Genomic DNA, 20,559 nt, shown 5'->3' with positions numbered 1-20,559 from the left:
GAAAAAAATCCACAAGTGGTAACAGCAAGGCGACTAGGGAACAGTCTGCCTCCTGTCAAATACAAACCAAAAGATGAATATCATTATACACCAAAGAAAAAGGTGGAGAACTTGTGCAATGTGGATGATCACATCGTTAGGGAAGGGGAATTGGAAAAATTTTATGGGTCTGTTTTAAGATTTATCGACTATTTAATAGGATTTTGGTTGGGGTATTTTGTTTAACATTAAAGTTGTGTGTTTGGTTTTGTTTTAGTTTGGTGTTTATGTTTTTTATTTTTTAAAATTGTGGAGATGGATGGTGGAAGGGTAAAAAATGTAGATAAGATTGGTTTTTAGGTTGTGTGTTTGTGGTTGTTTGTTTGTTGTTTGTTCTTTTTTTTCTTTTTTTTTAAAGGTAAGTGAGGATTCCAAAATGTAAATGGGTTTTGTGAGCTTTATTTTTGGTTTGTTTCATGTAGTTTTGGTTGGTTTAATGATGTTGGGGTGTGTGTGGTTATTTGTTTTTTGTTTGTTTGTTTGTTTTTTTTTTTCAAGTTTATGTGTGGAGGGAGGCCTTAGAGGGTTTATGTTCGGATCATTTTGTTTTTCAAGTGATGTGTGAAATTTCAAAATGAGTGTGAATGAATTAGGTATTGGATTCGGGATTTTGTTTTTGTTTATTTGTTTGTGTGGTGTTTTCTTGGTTTGTTTTGTTTTTCTTTAAATGAGTTCGGCATTTATATAGGCAATGTAAGTTCATGAAATATTAAAAAACATGTGAAAGCGTGTGTGGAAATTTTTTGGATTTTTGATTTTTTTTCAAATTTTTATTGATTTTTTATTTTTTTAAGAAAAATTATGAATTGTGAAAGGATTTTGAAAAATTTATAATATTTTTTGTCATTTATTCATGTGTGTTCAACAAAGAAAAATGATTCCAAAAAACAGCAATTGATTAGAAATTTTCAACTATTTTTATGTGATTTTTTTATTCTTATAGATTTTTAAATGCTTTCTTTTTTATTATTTTATGGTTTTTGGTGTTTTTAATGGATTTTTTAATGGGTTCAGGTTTTAAAATTACATGTGAATAGCTGCTAGCACATATGAACTGCGTAGAAGTGTGTAGGAATGACTACGATGCGTGAAGGACCGTAAACGTTCGCACCACCGCACGAACAAGGGGACACGCGCATCCGCGCGCGTGAACAGCCACTAAACAGCTCATAAGCAAGTCATGGACAAGATCTAGGAGACACAAATGGCATAGGAATGGTAGCTACAAACCCACAGGAAACACTAGTGACAATCCCGCACACAGACAGTCGCAACAAGACATGTGGCAGGGGTGGGTGTGCAGGGGGGCTAAGGGGGAGGAGGGTAGGGTGGGGGGTGAAGGGGGGGCTAAGGGAGGGTGGTGGGGAAGGTGGGGGGTGAAGGGGGGGCTAAAGGAGAGTGGTGGGGAATAGTGGGGAGTGCTGCGGGATTAGAGGGTGCGAAGGGGGGCTTAGGAAGGGGTTGGGGGAAAGGGGGGGAGTGGGAGAAGGGAGTGATGGGGGTGGGGGGGGGGGGGGGGGGGGAATGGCGAATATAGACCGGTGGATGGTGGGGAGGTGGAAGAGGCCGGCAATTGGCGGGGGGCAACAGGAGTGCGACAAGGCCAAGTGACGGCTTTTGCGGGGTGACACGGGCATAGGAAGTACAGGGAAGGGTGGCAAGGAGCTAGAGGCACGGGCAGCATGGGATTTAGCAGGGGGGAGTGGTCAGTGGCGTGGGCAGCGGTTGGCTTGGGTAGGGACCACAGCGAGTGGGTGTGAGGGAAGAGACCCAATGGTTGGGAGGCGGCTGCTGCTGCGCTGTGCAGGAAGGGGAAGGGGGAGGAGGAGGAGGAGGAGGAGGAGGAGAATGGAGAGAAGGGGAGGAAGAAGAAGAAGAAGCAGGAGTAGAGAAGAAGAAGAAGAAGAGAGAGAGAGAGAGAGAGAGAGAGAGAGAGAGAGAGAGAGAGAGAGAGAGAGAGAGAGAGAGAGAGAGAGAGAGAGAGAGAGAGAGAGAGAGAGGGAAGGAGCGGAGAAGGGGGTGTTAGGGAGAGAGAGGGAGGGGAGGAGAGAGAAAGAAAGAAAGAAAGAAAGAAAGAAAGAAAGAAAGAAAGAAAGAAAGAAGGAAGAGAGAGGAGAGAGGAGGGAAGGAGGAGGGAACCGTCGGGGGGAGGGTATTCTTATGTTTTTAAATTTTTTAAAATAAAAAACAATTAGTATTTGATTTTTGTGTTAAAAAAAGGTGGAGGCTCGTAGTGATACTAACGTGCAAATCATTCGTCAAACTTGGGTATAGGGGCGAAAGACTAATCGAACCATCTAGTAGCTAGTTCCCTGTGAAGTTTCCCTCAGGATAGCTGGAGCTCCTCGCAGTTTTATCAGGTAAAGTGAATGATTAGAGGCATCGGGGGTGAAACACCCTCGACCTATTCTCAAACGTTAAATAGGTAAGTGGCTGGGGTTGCTCTGTTGAACCCCAGTGTGGAATGCGAGCTCCAAGTGGGCCATTTTTGGTAAGTAGAACTGGCGATGTAGATGAACCGAAAGCCGGGTTACGGTGCCAAACTGCACGCTAACCTAGATCCCACAAAGGGTGTTGATTGATTAAGACAGCAGGACGGTGGTCATGGAAGTTGAAATCCGCTAAGGAGTGTGTAACAACTCACCTGCTGAATCAACTAGCCTCGAAAATGGATGGTGCTGAAGCGCGCGAAATCAAAGGTAACCCCCCGTCCGGTGCACAGGCGCAGGGCGAGGGTAAAAAAATTTGCAGTGGCGGGACCCATAGATGGCTAGGACACCATCATGGGGGTGAATGGTGCCACAGACGCACCAAAAGACGTGTAAATTGAAAACCGCGGATGTTCACGTGCAACGCGAGAGGTGCATACACATTTAAAAACATGAAAATTTTTAAATAAAACTCAAATTGTGTATCAGAATGAAATGTTGTAAAAATAGAAAATGTGCCGAAAGGTAGGGGAAGACGATGGAAAAATGCAACAGGGGGTTCGATGAGAATGCAGGGTGTTCACATGGGAAAGAGGCGAAAATAGAGCTTAAAAATGCATATGATAATTAATATTGGAGAATCCATGCTTCAAAACGAAGTCTAGCAAGAATGAAAAATGTGCCGAAGAATGTACCCAACAATCCTATCACATCAGAACACAATTCCAATCAAGATAAGATGCGTTCACATGGGAAAAACCCAACATTTGTACCTAAAAAGGGATTCAGAAATTAATACTTAATTATCTATCGGCAATCGGAATAGAGGTAGTTAAAAGGAGAAATGTCAAGACATAAATGACCTTCTGGGATGGCACATTAGAACTCAGTTCCGATGGGGTTAGGAGGAGTTCACATGGGAAAAACAATAAAATAAAGCTCAAAAACATCTATAAAAATTAATAATGAAAATTTCGTAGGTCGGAACAGGGAAGTGGAAAAAGGAGAAATGGGAAAGAAGGGGGGCCGGTCAAGGCTATCCACTTAGAATTGAATTTTGAGGAGAGCAGGGCAGGTTGACATGGAAAAATGACGAAAATACGCACGAAAAAGATACAAAAACCCGCAAAAATTAATGACGGACACACCGTACATTGGAATGACATGGTGAAAAAGGAAAAATATCATAGGGATGTGTAGGATGGGGCTATCACATTAGATCAATGTTCCAAAATAATAAAGGAGCGTTCACATGGAAAAACGTCCAATGTATAGGAATTACTTCAAAAAGTAATAACTTTCAATCTGTTGCTCGGAACAGGGGGTGGTAAAAAGGAAAAAGGTACGTTTAAAGGGATACACATAGCTATAAGAATGGATTTGGGTTTTTGTAAATTGAGGGTGGGTTCACATGGAAAACGATCAAAAAGTTGTGTAAAGAAAAATAACAATAGGAACGGCCTCGTAGGTAAGGGAGGCGAGGGCTCATGGGTGGGCAAGGGACCCATTAAGATGAAGTGAAGACATGGGATATATGTAGATTTTGTGAATGACATATGTAAGATGTATACTCGACAGATGCGTAGGGACGCATCCCCACACTTAAAACCTTATTGGGTAGGGTGAAATGACTCTACATGAACACGAGACATGTCACCGGATTTTACGTTAATGTCCCCACACTTAAAACGTGACTGTCACTTGCAAACAGAAGATATAGGGTTAGAAAAACTTGGCCCTGTTTTTGCTGAGCATTGCGGTTGACTATTGATGTTGCGTCCTATGGCGCATTCGGCTGTAAGAGGTACCAAGATGTCTTCATAGCATATGCCTAGTGCAGCAAGGACCACACAGCAGCAGCCAGGGAGGCAACTTTGTTGATGAAGGTGTAAGAATTTGTGTGATGACAAAGGATATTGCACTCAGTGCACAGTCACTCAAATGGGGAGGAAAGAACGGTCACTCACCCCATAACGTACATCACTCGATGAATCTCGCAGAGAACCCCATAATGTACACCTAGTTTAGAGATCGACAAGGGAAATGGGACGATAGAAGGAGTATGCTAGGGTGCATAGTTGATGGTGCATAAGAGTGTCCAACCCGTCTGGCATAGGTGTAAGTAGGAAGGCCAGGGAGCCTTATGGTGCAGTGTACGGAACAGGGTGATGTGTCCTGTGATGATGGCAGAGACCCATTCTATGGGTGCATGGGGAAAGGAAAACATACCCTGCACCAAGTGTCATAACGTCCTGTAATCTCAACTCTTGATGATTGTTTTGAGGACACATCAGTCACACTCGACCCCCCTCTAACTGACACTCTATTTGAGAATATAGGAGGGCAACCCGATCCTTACACCCATTATTGTTATTCTTACAAACGGTTGTGCAAAGGTTGTATGCCTTGTGTGCATTTGATGGTGCAGTAGTGTATCCTGCCCTGTGTTGGCATACAGTGCAAGAAGGAAGGCCACGGAACCTTATAATGCAGTGCACAGGAACTGATCGTGCATTGTGCATTAAGAGGCCTAGCCCATCCATGCAACCCTCCATTCCACATAGCTCACCTCATTTGAATTGAAGGGAAAGGATTGGGCACTCACCCCACCCATTGTCTCATGCTCTATTGATAGATACATAAGGGCAGCCTGTTCCTGAAGCCCATTGATGTAATCCTCACGGTCATTTGTGCAGAGGGTGTATGCCTTGTGCGCAATTGATGGTGCAGCCATTCATCCTTCCATGTGCCGGCATACTGTGCAGGAAGGAAGGCTAGGGAGCCTTATAGTGCCAGCATACTATGCAAGAAGGAAGGCCATGGAGCCTTATAGTGCCAACATACTATGCAAGAAGGAAGGCCAGGGGGCCTTATAGTGCCGTGCATAGGAGCAATTTTGTGCGTTGTGCATTGAGAGGCCCATCTCCTATGCTTGCAAGGCTCCATTCACACATCTCACATCTCTATTGAATATCAAGGGCAAGGACTGGTCACTCACCCCACCCTCTATCTCACACTCTATTGATGAATACAGAGGGAAATCCATACTCACATCGCCATCTGGTTAAGATAAAAGCTCACGACACTCGAGGTTAGTTGATGAAGATCAGCTTCGTCTCTTGCTAGCATCAGGGAGTTGATGATGAGGCGTACCCAGGGAGGCAGCCTATATATCTGGTAATGTAGATTTTCTAGAGATCATGTCATCTGTGTTAGGGAATCACATGTCCTACGAGGAATACAGAAACAACACACCAAGGGAGGTGTCTTTGGAATTTCTTCTGGAAAAGTGTATGTTGATGATTCGGCTATCCTAGACTGCGGGGTATTACCACATTTTCCACAGCCAACTTCCCGTCCAAGGGTGTTTTCACCTTTTCTCAAAATGAGACCTACTATGACAGGGAATTGCTTCCTTTTCTCCCATTACAGTTTTTTTTTTCTTTCTTTCTTTCCTACTCTTGAGGGTGTTTCCACCTTTTCTTGAAGAATAGGTTGGCATGACAGGGACCGAAGTCATTTTCTCCCATGATCGATATCTTTTTTTCTCTTTTTTTCTCTTTTTTTTAAAAAAATAAAGAGAATGGTAGAAATACCACGTGTTAGGACCATCCTCACCACCATTGTTGGATCAGACAAGAAGAGAATAAGGTAGGGGTGGGAGGTATTTGTAAGGGGCTAGTATAACGAGGCCACCTCATGAGGAAGATCTTAAGGGTTATCAGGAGCATGAGGAGAAAGATAGTGCGATGCCCAAAAGGGGAAGGGTGGGTCGACTATGATTGTTAGGGTCCCCAGGGAGGGAAGTACTTCTTTAAGTGATAGCCATTGATCAGGAAAGGATCATCAGAGGCATAAATGGCCTGCGCTTGGATAGAGCCATTATGGTTGAAAGAAAGTGCCTTATAGGGGCCCATCCATCATCATTGAAGCTTGCCACAAAACTTTCCAAATCATGAATTATAGGCCATGATAAGATCACCTTCCTTAAACTCCTTGTGCTTGATGAAGCTGTCATGATAGGCCTTTTGTCGGTCTTGAGTGGCTTCCATGCATTGTAGAGCCATCTTGTGAGTCTCATCTAGACATTCCAAGTGCAGGAGACAGTGTTGCAGGGACTTGTCATCTCCCAAGCACTTCTTGATAGCCACTCGCAGAGAGGGCAACTCCAGTTCAACAGGAAAAACGACTTCTGTAGCATACACCAACTAGAAGGGTGTCTATCATGTAGCTGCCTTATGGGAGGTTATGTATGCCCAGAGGGCCTCTGTAAGTCAATCATCCCAATCACGGCGATGTGCGACAATTGTCTTATCAGGATCAAGCAGAGGATGTGATTGGTGACTTCAACTTGGCCATTGGCTCTAGGGTAATAGGGGGTGGACTTGAGATGGTGAATCTTATACAGCTCTACGAGTTCTTCCATGACCTTATTAATGAAATGAGTAACTCTGTCACTTACTAGCTCTAGGGGACTGCCAAAATGGGTGATGATATTCTCGTACATGAACAAGGCCATGCTATTTCCATCATTCTACTTCAGAGCTTTAGCTTCACACCACTTGGTGACATAATTTGTACATACCAAGGTGTATCTATTCTGCTTCCGTCTGGTGGGGGGATCGATTGGACCTATGAAGTCGATTCCCCACTTCTTGAATGGCTTCAAGGGAAGGATAGGTTGTAGTGGAATGGCACTGGTCTTGGTGGGTTTCCCCATCTGTTGACATGCATCACATCGCTTGCAGTAATCATAGGCATCCTTATGGAGGGTCGGCCACCAATATCTTGCTAACAGAGCCTTTCTGGCTGTTGCTTCTCCTGCAAAGTGGCCTCCACATGGCTTGTCATGGCAAGCCTTCAGAACAATCCCAATCTCATCTCCTACAACACATCTTCCAAGCACTTCATCTTTGCCTTTCTTCTATAACGTGCCACCTAATAGGGTGTAGGGGGCGGATTCTAACAGAAGCTTCTTCCTTTCTCAACTAGAGATGCCATGATGATACTGTTGGATTGCCAGTAGGTTAGCAATGTCTACATATTAGGGGGTGACAGTTTCTACTAGGAACAAGGAAGCATTAGGGAGGTATGGATCATCCTGCTCCTCATCTGCACTCTGTGGGATATGCGATAGATGATTAGCCAGAACATGGGAGCAACCAAGCTTGGTGATCATCTCAAAGTCAAACTCCTGGAATAGAAGGAACCATCTCATCATTCTTCCCTTCACATTTGCTTTGTTCATTAGGAAGGATAGGGCCTCATAATCCAAATAAAATTTAAAATGAGTTGATAGCAAGTAGTGGTGAAACTTCTCTACTAGGGCAAACACCATTGCACAACACTCCAGCTCTGTCACTCACTATATATTTCCGCTCTCTATCAGTGACCTTTTTGCTTGCATAATAAATGGGTTGATCTAGCATTGAGGATCCCTTCTGGGATAGGACTGCACCTAAGCCTTCAACTGATGCATCAGTGTGTACATGGAACTTTTTCGTCCAATCAAGAGGTTGCAGGATGGGTGCCTCAATCAGACATTGCTTCAGAGTGCTGAAGGCTTTGTCACATTCTTCTATCCAAATAAAATCCGCATCTTTCCTTAGAGTTTATACACGGGGGATGCCTTTGTTGCAAAATGGGCTATGAACCTTCTATAGTAGCCCGCATGGCCTAGAAATCCCCTCAATTGTTTGAGGTTGGTTGGTGCTTTTAAGGCTGTGATCTTCTCAATCCTTGCAAGGTGTGTTGATATCCCTTGTGCAGAGACAATGTGGCCCAATAGAACTCCAGAAGAGACTCCAAATATGCATTTTTTGGGGTTGAGGGAGATCCCATACTCCCATCATCGATCAAAGCATTTCTCCAAATGTCCCCAATGTTTAAGGATCAAACTGTAAACACAGAAGTCATCCAGATATACCTCAATAAAGTCATGCAGATGATTTTGGAATGCGGCCATCACGACTCTCTGGAAGGTAGTAGGGGTGTTACAGAGCCCGAACAACATCACCCTGTAAGCATAGGTCCCCCATTCAATGGTGAAGGTTGTTTTGGATTGATCTTCTTCTACTATCTGCACTTGGTTGTATCCACTGAAGCCATCTAACAAGGAATAAAGCTCGTGTGTCCTGTAATTGTGTCTAACAGTTGGTATGTAAAAGGGACATGAAAGTGATCCTTCTTGGTTTTGAAATTAAATTTGTGAAAATCCACACATATGCGAAGCTTCCCATTCTTCTGGGGTATGACCACGATGGGTGAAACCCATTCACTATTAACCATTGGATAGATGAACTCGGCTTCCAAAAGCTTCAGTGGCTCTGCTTTCACCAAGGTGGAGTAATTTGGATTCATGCGCCTTTGTCGTTGTCGTGTTGACTTAGCATCAATCTCCAAGTCAATGTGATGCTGACATATTGTGGGATCAATCCCTTTCAGGTCTTTATAGGACCATGCAAACATGTCTAAATTCTCTTTCAATAAGTTGTAAAAGATCGAAAACTCCCCTTCTGGCAGGCTGCTACCCACCATCAAGTGGCATTCAGTGCTATATGCATCCACAAAGGTTAACTATCTTTCACCTTCCACTTCGTGAATGAAGGTCCCACAGACTGCTTATGGGTACAAATCTGACTCCTTCAAGGGGGTGGTGTCTTCTTTTGATGTCCCACTAGACCCAACTTCTTGTTTTAGTGAGGACTTGGGTTGCACTTGGGATGCTGAAATGGTATCAGGACTGTATCAGATTTGGTTTGGGTATTAATTACCTCAGAGCTCGAGGAATCCTCTTCTGAGGATGCATCCAGGAACATCACATAATAGGGACTCTCAAAATTTTGTTGGGCCCTTGGGGTTGGTGCTTGTTGACAAGGGGCATCATCATCATCCTTTATTGGCAAGGGTAGATGAGGGTGGCAAGAATCACTGATAAAAGACGGCTTATTTTCCTTAATCCATTTCTTATAAAGGCTTTGCATATGAGAAGATTCATTTACCAGTCCAAAGGATACCATCGTCATTCTGTCCAACAGCATGAAGTCTTTTGCTTTTGAGGCTTCTAGAACTCCCTCTTCATCCATGTCTTCTTTGGATGGAATAGATTATTTTGTCTCTCTTTCATAATCTTCTTCTTCATCTTCATCATCATCCTTTTCAGGCTTTGACTCTACCTCTGTAAGTAGTAGGAGCTCTGGTAAGAGAAGAACAGATTCTCTGCTTCGCTTTCTATCTTTGTCTCTGGCTCTGGTATGGCCATATAAGAGGGAGAGCAATACATCCATGCTTCTATTTCACTATCAGTAGTGATTTGAGAAGTCGTTCCTGGCTCAGGTAGGAAGTATTCATCCATTAACAAGGACTTTTCATCTTTTGGGAGTTGGCTTACAGTGCCCACTGTTAGGGACTGTGCCTCTATTTTCTTGGGGAGGATCTATTTGACAGCATCTTCTTTTGCTGATGTTCCATCTGTAGCCTCATTGGGGGAGTCTGAGGAGATTTCCAGGGAGGTGGATCCATGTCCTTTTTGAGCACCATATAGCTTCAGCACCACTTTTTTCGGTCCCCTGCCCAAGGTCAGGGTTCCTTTGAACCAATCCGTCCTTGATCTGGCTTCAAACAGCCATGGTCTTCCTAGCAATAGAGGGTAGGATATACCATAATAGTTTGGCTTTACTATTAGGTACATGAGCTAGTAATCTCTTCTAGCCACTATAGTCTTCACATATGGGTTAATGCCCAAAGGCTTGATTCTACTATGATCTCCCAGTCAGATGAGCCATTGAGTTGGTTGCATACCTTGGAGGCCTAGATCCTTCATTTTCACATCCGTCATTATGTTCACTAATGAGTCTCCATCAATCAATGTATTTGCAATAAAGCAACCTTCAATCCACATGCCAGTCTCTGGGGTACCAGGATCTAGGAAGGCATTAGTCACATCCACTTCCTTTATAGGCTTTGGAGCTTTGTTGGACTTTGTTGTTGTTGGGGGGGAGCAATCCTTAGGCCTCGTCTTCTTGTCAAGATGCTTTTGAATCTTTTTTGTCAACTAGGAGACATCATCAGTAACTGTCGGAATGTTAGGTTTGGTTTAAAGGTGTCTAGGTCTTTGACTAGATCATATTCTTTGATAGGATCCAGGGCTTCTCCAAACGGCTAGGGAATGGGGTGGCATCCATTTTCATTTTCCCTTTTTCTTCTAACGGAGGCATCATGGGAACTTCTTTTGTCACTTGTGGCACTTCCTCCTCTTCTATCTCCTGGACCTCTAGTCCTGTCTCTGGGACTCTCTGTGGCATTGTAGTGCTATGTACTACACTATTATGTTCTGTTGTGTTCTAGTTTTCTGTTTGAAGACTAAACTTCACTGTCTTGGTAGGAGGATTATTTTCTTTCTAGACAAGTGGTTCCTTCTTCTTGGCACGCGTGATGGCAGCAACTCCAATTCCACTAAATTGGAGGCAGGCTCTTGGACCTTAGACTGGTTATCAGCAATGTTGTTTTTCACTGGAGTTGGGCTTGGATAGTATTTTGCAATGTGGCCTTCTCCTTTGCATCGAATGCATAATGTTGGATATGCCGGTTGTATTACTTTTAGTGTCTCCTTAGACCTTGCATTAGGTTTCTCTATATCGTAACCAGTTAGTAGGTAGACACATTGTTTCTTCTTTCATGGAGGGTTAGTAGTTCTACCCTAAAGACTCTATCAAAGATTTGCCAATCATCTGCTAATGCCAAAGTTTAAGCAATGCATTCTCAATGCTTGAAGATGCCTCATTTCAAATAGCATCTTATTGGTCGATAATAGCAGTACCATGATTTCTTTCTGCAGAGATTAAACTTTGTTCACACAACTAGACAACTTCCTCATATCTTTGAAGAAAAAATAAAACTTGTGCTTTCATCTCTAGGAGAAACTCTAAGAACAAATTGTTCAGGCCCAAAATTGGAATCACCATTCATAGAGTACGAGTTGAAGCCTTGTGTGGCGTGGATGCACAAAACATGAAAGGGTATGCATCATTGTTTTGGCCCCAGTTACATCCTGATCCTCTTTCTGCCCATGTTTTATTGGATTGGCTTCACCAAGTTTTGCAATCCATTGTTAAAGTTCTTCAACAGAAAACTCACTGTAAGACTTTGACTCAGTAGACATTATTTCTAAGGAGTTAATCCCATCAGCAGATGCTTCATTAGGATGTTGTATATTCCCCTCTTGTGTACATGTCTCAAGAGAACTTCTTGGCCTTTCCTGCTTTCCTAAAGGGGACCCACATTTGGCCATTTTGGCAATCACATTGGCAATTCTCTCATCTGTAAGTGAATTATTAGTGGCTTCATGTCCCACAAAACCATCTGCCACTCCTGTCCTGCATGTTGTCTTAAGGAGCTTGTGCCTCCAAGAATCTTTGAAGAAGCAAGCATCAAGAAACCCATATTTGCAGCATTGTAGAGCAACCTTGGGACATTGGCCATTAATTCTCAGCCCTTCTTCACTAATGAAAGAGATAATTGACTTTTGAACTCTCTTTTATTTCCATCCTATTGCTGAGCCAAAAAGCCTATTGTTGGGAGAGATTCAAGTAGTCAATCATGCACTTTATTGAAGGTTCCAATGCTTACATGCTACCAATTTAATCTCGGTCCTCTCTCAAGCTTTCTTGCATTGAAAATGGTCCATTCTATGCTGAAATTTTTCACTACTGTTTATGATTGCCTCACCCTAATCTCTTGACTTGTGATGATTGTTTGAACATAAACTAATATCTAAAATCCATGGTAAATGAGGTGAGATAGCAGTGAGTCATTCCTTGGTAAGCCCTAACCTTTACCCCAATTTTCCATTCCATGCATTTCATGAAAAGGTTCAATTCCTATTTCTGAATGCATCTCATGCTGGGTGTTTAATTAATAAATGTCTAACATGTATATTTTGGGTGAGGAAAAGCCCGATGCTATGCGAGGTGGCAAGACAAAAGAGGGGCGACCCCCCCTTGCCATCAAAGACCTTGAAGGAGTGCACAGCCCAGCCTGAGGGAAACTTTGCCCACCTCTCCATGATTCGGAGCCCGAACTTGTTGCAGGTGCAGAGATATTTTGGGGACAGTGAGAATTGGCATGTCATGATCATGCCATTGATGTCTATGACATTGATGTACTTGGGATTATGCTAGTGATGTATATGGCATATTGATGTACCATTGATGTACTTGCAATGATTTATGACTAAGAATCAATGCTAAAATGTATCTTTAGATACACATGCAATCATGTATGCAGTTATGACAGTGAATGCAACAAGCAGTGCATGTATGATGCTCATATGTGAGTGACACGATCATGGGAATGCTCATTTTCATGCTCAGCAGTGATGTTATGGTGTAGACCATGTGTACATATGATGAAGCAATGTATAGTGCCATGGGAGAAGTGGTTGCAGACATACAATAGATGGGGGATCATATTTCAGCTCCCTTGAATTCCTACACGGTGCCATAGACATTTTCAATCAATTACAGAGGTAAAGAGTGAGTACTAGCATTGAAGAGAAAATCCTGAAGAGTGTTTGCAGACCTCAGTAAACCCCCTATCAATTTGGAACTTTAGTTAGGCACTACCCATCCCTTACAGGCCAAAATAGTCCCCTAATGCTCTTAAATAGGGTGCATGACTACATAAAACAACTACAAATTTGCTATTACAAGATTTTTTGTACTAAGCCTATAGTAGCATGCTTATACTTAGTTCTAAGAGGACGTCCTTGGCTTTGACTTGAATAAAAAAGTAGGTCAATCAGAGCTAGCTCAAGTTACGAGCAAAACAATGAGCATGGGTTTAATGGGACTACACTTAGCCATGGCACGGAACATGGGAAAAACTAAGGCAAATGATGACCTCCAACAACAAATAAGGGATGCACATGCCCCAAGGGCTAAAACTAACCTTGAGGTGGAAGATGAAGATTACTATCATGACGTGGGGAGCCTCAACATGCTCACTAACACCCTCAATTCGCATGAGACAAAGCATGTTGAGAGGCATAGAGAATTGATGGAAGGCATCGGTCAAATGAAGACCACTATGGACACCCTTGCTGCCCAGCTCACTAAGTGAATGGAATTCCAAATGAAAGGGAAGGAACATAAGGATAGGTTGGGTATGCATGCTGAAAGAGTGACTGGCCCATCGGTGAATGCATACCCGACCTATCCATATTGAAAGAGTGACTGGCCCATCAGTGAATGCAGCAAATATGAGCTCCCAAGGTATTTTGGGGAGAGTGGGCATCCTTAACAACACTTTTGAACAAGGAGAGCCTTCACATAGGCAAGAGGAGCCCATGAACAATGCAATGAGGGGTAATTTCTAGCCATCGCAAGGGACTATGCCATCTATGCGAGTTCAACCATCTTTTGGCAAAAATTACTCTAACAATGGATCATTTTTGGGCAACCACATGGATTAGCCTCAGTTTGGATATATGAGACAACCACCTAATCATGAAAGAGAGTTGAGAGACAATATTATTTTCTCAAAATTTAATGGTCAATCGTCATCTCTAGCTGAACTCAAAGAGTAGCTTTCCAAGCTTGAGGATTATTTTGACATCTTGGTGCATAGTGATGACCAAAAGATCCATTTTGCAGCCATCCACTTGGAAGGATTCGCACATACATGGTAGAGGTACATTAAAAGAGAAAATCAGCAAATAGACTTGTGGGCAGCGTTCAAGGAACTCATGGTGCAAGTATTTGTCTCGCCGATGGAGAAAGTAAAGCTTTCCTGCCAATGGTATGGCCTTGAACAACGTGGTATTGCTGTTAGAGAATACACAAATCAGTTCCTCAACCTTACCATGTATGTTGAGTCGATTAGTGATGATGCCAAGTTACACAAGTATGAGTATGGGCTAGATCCCCAACTCTCAACTGATGTTTCAGCTCAAAATCCATCAGATTTGTTCAAAGATATTGAGTTGGTTGAGAGGTACTCTGGTAAGTATCGTCGAGATGCTTCATTTCAGCATGGACAGCAAAGAGGGGTATCTCAAACAGTGTTTGGGCAGCAAAGAGGACCTGTGCAGTCACACTTTGGGCAGCAAAGAGGTGCTGTAAGGTCGGGACATTTTGGGGTAAGTTATGGTGGTGGTAACATGCCATTCAACACTCCTAAGATCTCCACATACCCCACTTTTAATGCCTCAAGACTACAAAGTAATTTCAGGATAGCAAACAGCTCGAGAATGGATAATAGGCAAGCGGACAACAAGAATAAAAATGCTTTCACCTTTGGCAATCCAAAGTCCATTCCCATGGATTTGTATAAAGAAAGAAAGGAAAAAGTGCTTTGTTTCAAGTGTGGCGAGAAGTATACATCTGATCATGCCTCAAAATGTGATTTTGAAAATGCTAAGGCATGGATTCATAGCATGTTGGTATTTGAGGACTCAGAGGAGGACCCTAAGGATGCACATGCTTTTATGATGACTGCTGGAACAGATGATGCTGATGAAGAGTTTGGTCAAGAAGAGTTCTTTGACCCTACTGACTCTTTTCCTTTTGACCCTGGTGGTTGTGTATCATAGGATATGGGTGAAAATAATGAATCACATGCTGAAATATAGGCCGCCACTGTTTATACCATATCTATGGATGCTTGAATAGGATCCAAAAGCCCTAATACATTGCGTATTAAGGGAAAAACTCATGGGAAGGATGTGTTTATACTTGTAGACAATGGTAGCACTCATAGTTTCATTAATAGAGCAGTCATGACAGGCTAAAGTGTTTTTCCACTAATTTACAATAGCCATTAAAAGTGCAAGTTACCAATGGGGATGAGGAAATTAGCATTCAAGTATGCCTTGCTGTTCATATTCAGTTTTCTGAAAATTTTGGATAGCAAATGGATTTAAATACATTGGAAATGGGGCCTATAGATGTTGTCTTGGGTTGTGATTGGCTGAAAACTTTGGGTACTATAACCATGGATTTTTCCTTGCTGTATATGGAGTTTTTTAGTGTGGGGGCAGCTCATTCACTTGCAAGGAATTCAAAATAACAGTGAATTTCAACTCATTACCAGCAAACAACTCAAGAAAGAGTTCAAGAGATGGTCCCAAATCTTTATATTGCAGTTAAATAAAGAAAATTCTGATCAATCCACTAAAACAGTAAAGAATTCAGCATTGAGAGCTCTTTTAGAAGAGTACAAGGACCTCTTCCAAGTACCTACATCACTACCCCCTAGTAGAGTGGTTGATCATCCCATAGATCTGGAGCCTCAGTCAAAGCCTATGAACAAGCCACCTTACAGATTATCTAGGTGTGAAAGAGAAGAAGTTTCCAAACAAGTCAAAGAATTACTAGACATGGGATTTGTTGAGCCTAGTTCTTCACCATATGCTTCCCCTGTGTTATAGGTTTAAAAAAAGGATGGAACAATATCTATGTAGTTGTGCACAGACTCAACAAGGCAGCCCATTTCATTCCTACAAAGACTTAATATAATCCTTCTCAAGTAGCCGGCCAATTCATGGAACATGTTTTTAGATTACATGGCTTACCATAGGTCATTATGCATGACCATGATGCTAAGTTCATGAGTAACTTTTGGTGGGCAGTTTTCAGCTCTATGGACACTTAGTTAGCCCCTTCCATTGCTTATCATCCACAGACCAATGACCAGACAAAGAGGGTTATTAACAAGTGGCTGGAAACTTACTTGAGGCATTTTTGTCATGATATGCAACATGCTTGGGACTTATGGTTGCATTTGGTTGAGTTTGCCTTATAATAACTCTACACACTCTAGCATTGGAGTTTCACCTTTTGAGACATTGTACGGCTTTAAGGTGCCCCTTTCCATGGTTATCTTCAATGATAGGATAAACCCACAGAGCAAGGAGGAGTTGGATAGAATACAGGCCTTACTTCAACAATGCAAAGTCAAATTGAAGAAAGATCAAGATCAAATGAAGTTTTATGTTGATGGAAAAATAAGGGATGTTGAGTCAATTGAAGCCCTTCATTGGATCATCAGTGGATTATGTTGAGGAGCTACCACCAATAGATGAAGAAGGCATCATTCAATACATACCCGAGTAAGTCATAGGACAAAGGGAAAAGAAGCTTCACTCTCGCTCCATCAAGGAATACTTGATTAAGTGGCAAGGCTTACCACTTTAGGAAGCTTCTTGGAGGCCAGCTTCAGTTTTGGAAGAGTTTCCGTACCTACTAGAAGTAGATTTGGCTGAAATCTAGCTAACTATGGCCTTGTTTTCTCTCAGATTGACTGCAAAGAGCTCTCTGTTTCAAAGCCAATTTTATTATATACTATGGACAACAATGGACATCATACATGGGCTGAAAGTACTCCTCAAGAGCTATGTTTTGACATATGGCACACCCCCATCAGAGTCTCCTATAGCAATTTATGACTGATTTATTACAACATGGCCCTGTAGTAAACACCTTGCTGTCCATTGTTTGCAGCTCGCATTTACTCAAGATATTTGGGTCAAAAATTCATTTTTATAATTTCCCAATAAGGTCCATGTATCGTACATACCCCAATGATCCATCATACACAATAATACCTCTTCATTCATCAGTATACCCCTGTAATAATGCAGCAAAGTAGTACTCTGATCTGCTCGTGCCCAGTTATCATAAGTGCCCAGATTGTTTTTGAAGGAAAAACCCTTCAAGTGGGGATGGAATGTAAGAGAGGGGGAGGGGGATTTAATAATGGGGAAATACTAGCTACACTAGGTAGTATATAAGGTGTTAGGGACTTGATTTTTGACCATTAGATAATAATACAAGTCTCCTTTCATCTTCACCTCTCTCTTCGAGCTTTCATGGCTTCTTCCTCTCTCTTCCTATCTTTCTCTCTCCTCATCACTCTCTTTCTCTCTCTTCTGCACTCCCTCTCTCCTCTTCTTCTCTCTCTCAGGTCCATGTATCGTACATACCCCAATGATCCATCATAAGTAATAATACCTCTTCATTCATCAGTATACCCTTGTAATAATGCAGCAAAGTAGTACTCTAATCTGCTCATGCCCAGTTATCATAAGTGCCCAAATTGTTTTTGAAGGCAAAAACCTTTGGGTGGGGATGGAATGTAAGAGAGAGGGGCTTAATAATGGGAAAATACTAGCTACACTGGTTGGTATATAAGGTGTTAGGGACTTGATTTTTGACCATTAGATAATAATACAAGCCTCCTTTCATCTTCACCTCTCTCTCCAAGCTTTCATGGCTTCTTTCTCTCTCTTCCTATCTTTCTCTCTCTTCTTGCAGTCTTTCTCTCTCTTTTGCACTTCCTCTCTCCTCTTCTTCTCTCTCTCCTGTCCTCTTCTTGACAATTACACTCCATAAATAGTCGTACCATTGATATTTTCATCTACTTATTGCTATATTCTTGAATAGACATGTGTGGGTTAGAGCTAGCCATTACTTATAAACTTACATTGATTTCTATTTTCTCTATTATAATATCAAAGATTCTTGGCAATTAAGAGGGATTTGAACTAATGTTCTTGAAATTTTGGAGATTCCTAGACATATAATCTATCCTTGTCTCCCTCCTCCCCCCCTCTCTCTCTCTCTCTCTATATATATATATAACTCTTGGCACCTCATTGCACCATCCCTCTCCCCTCCCATGGCTATATCTCAATTTATACTGGCTAGCCTACCTCTATCATCCATCATCTCTCTTTCCCTTCTCCCACTCCCTCCCTATCCTCCTCCTGATCCTCATAATCACTGCCATCCATCATGTGCAAGAGTCCTTACCAACACATTAAGCCTATCCAAGTAGAGGGTAGGCTTTAATCCTCATTATCCTCATAATGACTCCCATCCATCATGCGCAAGAGGCCCTGCCAACACTTGAAGCCTAACCAACTAGGTGCAAAGTGGTGCAATAGATGACCTATGAGAAAAAAACACAATTTTTGGGAGAGGTGGGGCAGTGTAATATGAGAGTAATAAATATATGGTAGTTAGATAGTTCAATTTTCATTGCTACAATTTAGCATTACATTACATTTCTTAGGTCTTAGCTAGATGTGGCATTGTTTTCATGCATTTAACACCCATAAAATCTACATAGTTACTTGCAACATAGATTATGTGATGAAAATCACTTAATTTTTGTGTGTACACATGTGTTCTCCTTCCAATAGCATCAATATCAATCATTGGGCCAAAATTGTCTCATTTCTAATGTTTCATGCAAGATACACAAAGGGGATTGCAATAATCATCAAGTATGAGTGAGAAGCCTATCCCCACCCCTTGACCTTAGGTTAGGCCTATGATTCATTCCCTTGATTGAAGGAATATTCTTTTTACTTTCATCCATTCTTCATTTTCATGCTTCTATTTGCATAGCTTCACAAAACCAAGCCAACATTTCACATTTTAATTGCACAATCAATCCAAACTCACTCTATAAGAATAATGATTATTTCAACTTCTTAGAGACAATGTTTTGTACCAAGCTACATACCATAGGTTCACCTGTGTTTATTTTCTATTTCTTTTTCATCCTTCGGGTCTAATTAGAAGAAGTCCAAGAATGCACACCATATGCAATGGTATTTTTCTCCCTTTCTTTCAAGTTTGGATACTTGAGTCAAAGGATTGAGATGCAAACTTGGACTAATGGTTTTCCATAGCCAAATAGATTGTCTTTTACATTTGCTTGATAAGCATCATAATGTCTCTACTAACACACTAAAGTTGGAAGCTATTACACCTAGGTATTTTGATGACACCTTGCATGAATTATGGGCTTGGAGGATGCCAATGGTTCTAATAAGAGCGGGCAATTGCCCAAAAGTTTGAACTCTTTGTCAACTGAAAATTGGAATTATGTAATGAGTACTTAAATGAATACACATAAAAATAGCCCAAGCATACTAAGGTTTCTACAAATAGACTGTAATATTTGTGTGTGTGTGTGTGTGTGTGTGTGTGTGTGTGTGTGTAATATTATATAATTATAATATCAATTATATAGAATATATTACATTTATATTATTATAACTATGTTAGTCACACACACACACACACACACACACAAGCCATTATTAATTATGTTATTGGGCATGTATATGCTTAATCTCATCTCTAGAATATTGCCTTGTAAGTGTAGCAACAAATACTAACATTGTTGTGAAGCACCAAGAGAATCTAGCATAAAGCACCTAACCTAGTTTGTGATTAAGCAGCACCATGATTGCTCCTGGACTCTAAATGCAAGAACATTCATGGCAATGCATGTCAACTAGAAATGAAACCAAACTACATATCTAGCATGAGCACTATAGATTTGTAGTAGGAGGACGTATGCTTCACACTAGACTATAATACTAATAAAGAAATCATATATTAGCTGCTTGTCTTACAAAGATACTTATTCAGAGTATGATTACAAAGGTCATTTTGCAAGTCATTATTCTAGCTATCTTTAGCACCAATATCATTGAACCCTTTCCAAGGAACTCAAGATAATTCCTATTCTATTTTGAATGTAGCATGCCATACTACATTTGCAAATTAAGAGGAAGAGCTTAAACCTGGTTATAAGGCTGCCATGCTAGAATGAAGTATTTGCAATCTTTGTTAGCCTATGAAATCATGTCGCTTTAAACTGTAAATATGATGAGCTACAAATGGCAATCCAAAATGTGGAACAATATAAATACTAGTCTATTATATCGAGCCATGGTTGAGTTAAATCTCAATCAAGGAGGAAGAACCATAGAAAGCCAATCAATGTGGATTCCATTCTAATAACTTGCATGGCCAACCGACTTTATTATTTTTATTTTTTATTCCCTCTAATAATCTTTGAGGGTTAGGTAGGATTACAAATTCTCTAATGAAAATCCTTAGTTTTGTATATTTCATACAAAAATTAGAGTCATGGAAATCAAGGTAGAAGCTCATACTAGCCCCTAGTATGCAAGCTTAAGCTTGAGGAGGATCCATTATATTTTTCTTGAAATTATTAATCCTAACACCACAAGGATATGGAGGTATAGCGACGGCGCTTTTCGACGCAAAAT

The sequence above is a fragment of the Lygodium microphyllum genome, chromosome 27 (assembly GCF_053477565.2).
Source record: "Lygodium microphyllum isolate KBCC chromosome 27, Lygodium_microphyllum_v1.1.10, whole genome shotgun sequence".
Lineage (NCBI taxonomy): Eukaryota > Viridiplantae > Streptophyta > Polypodiopsida > Schizaeales > Lygodiaceae > Lygodium > Lygodium microphyllum.
The sequence above is the reverse complement of the archived record's forward strand: the minus strand, read 5'-3'. Positions refer to the sequence as shown.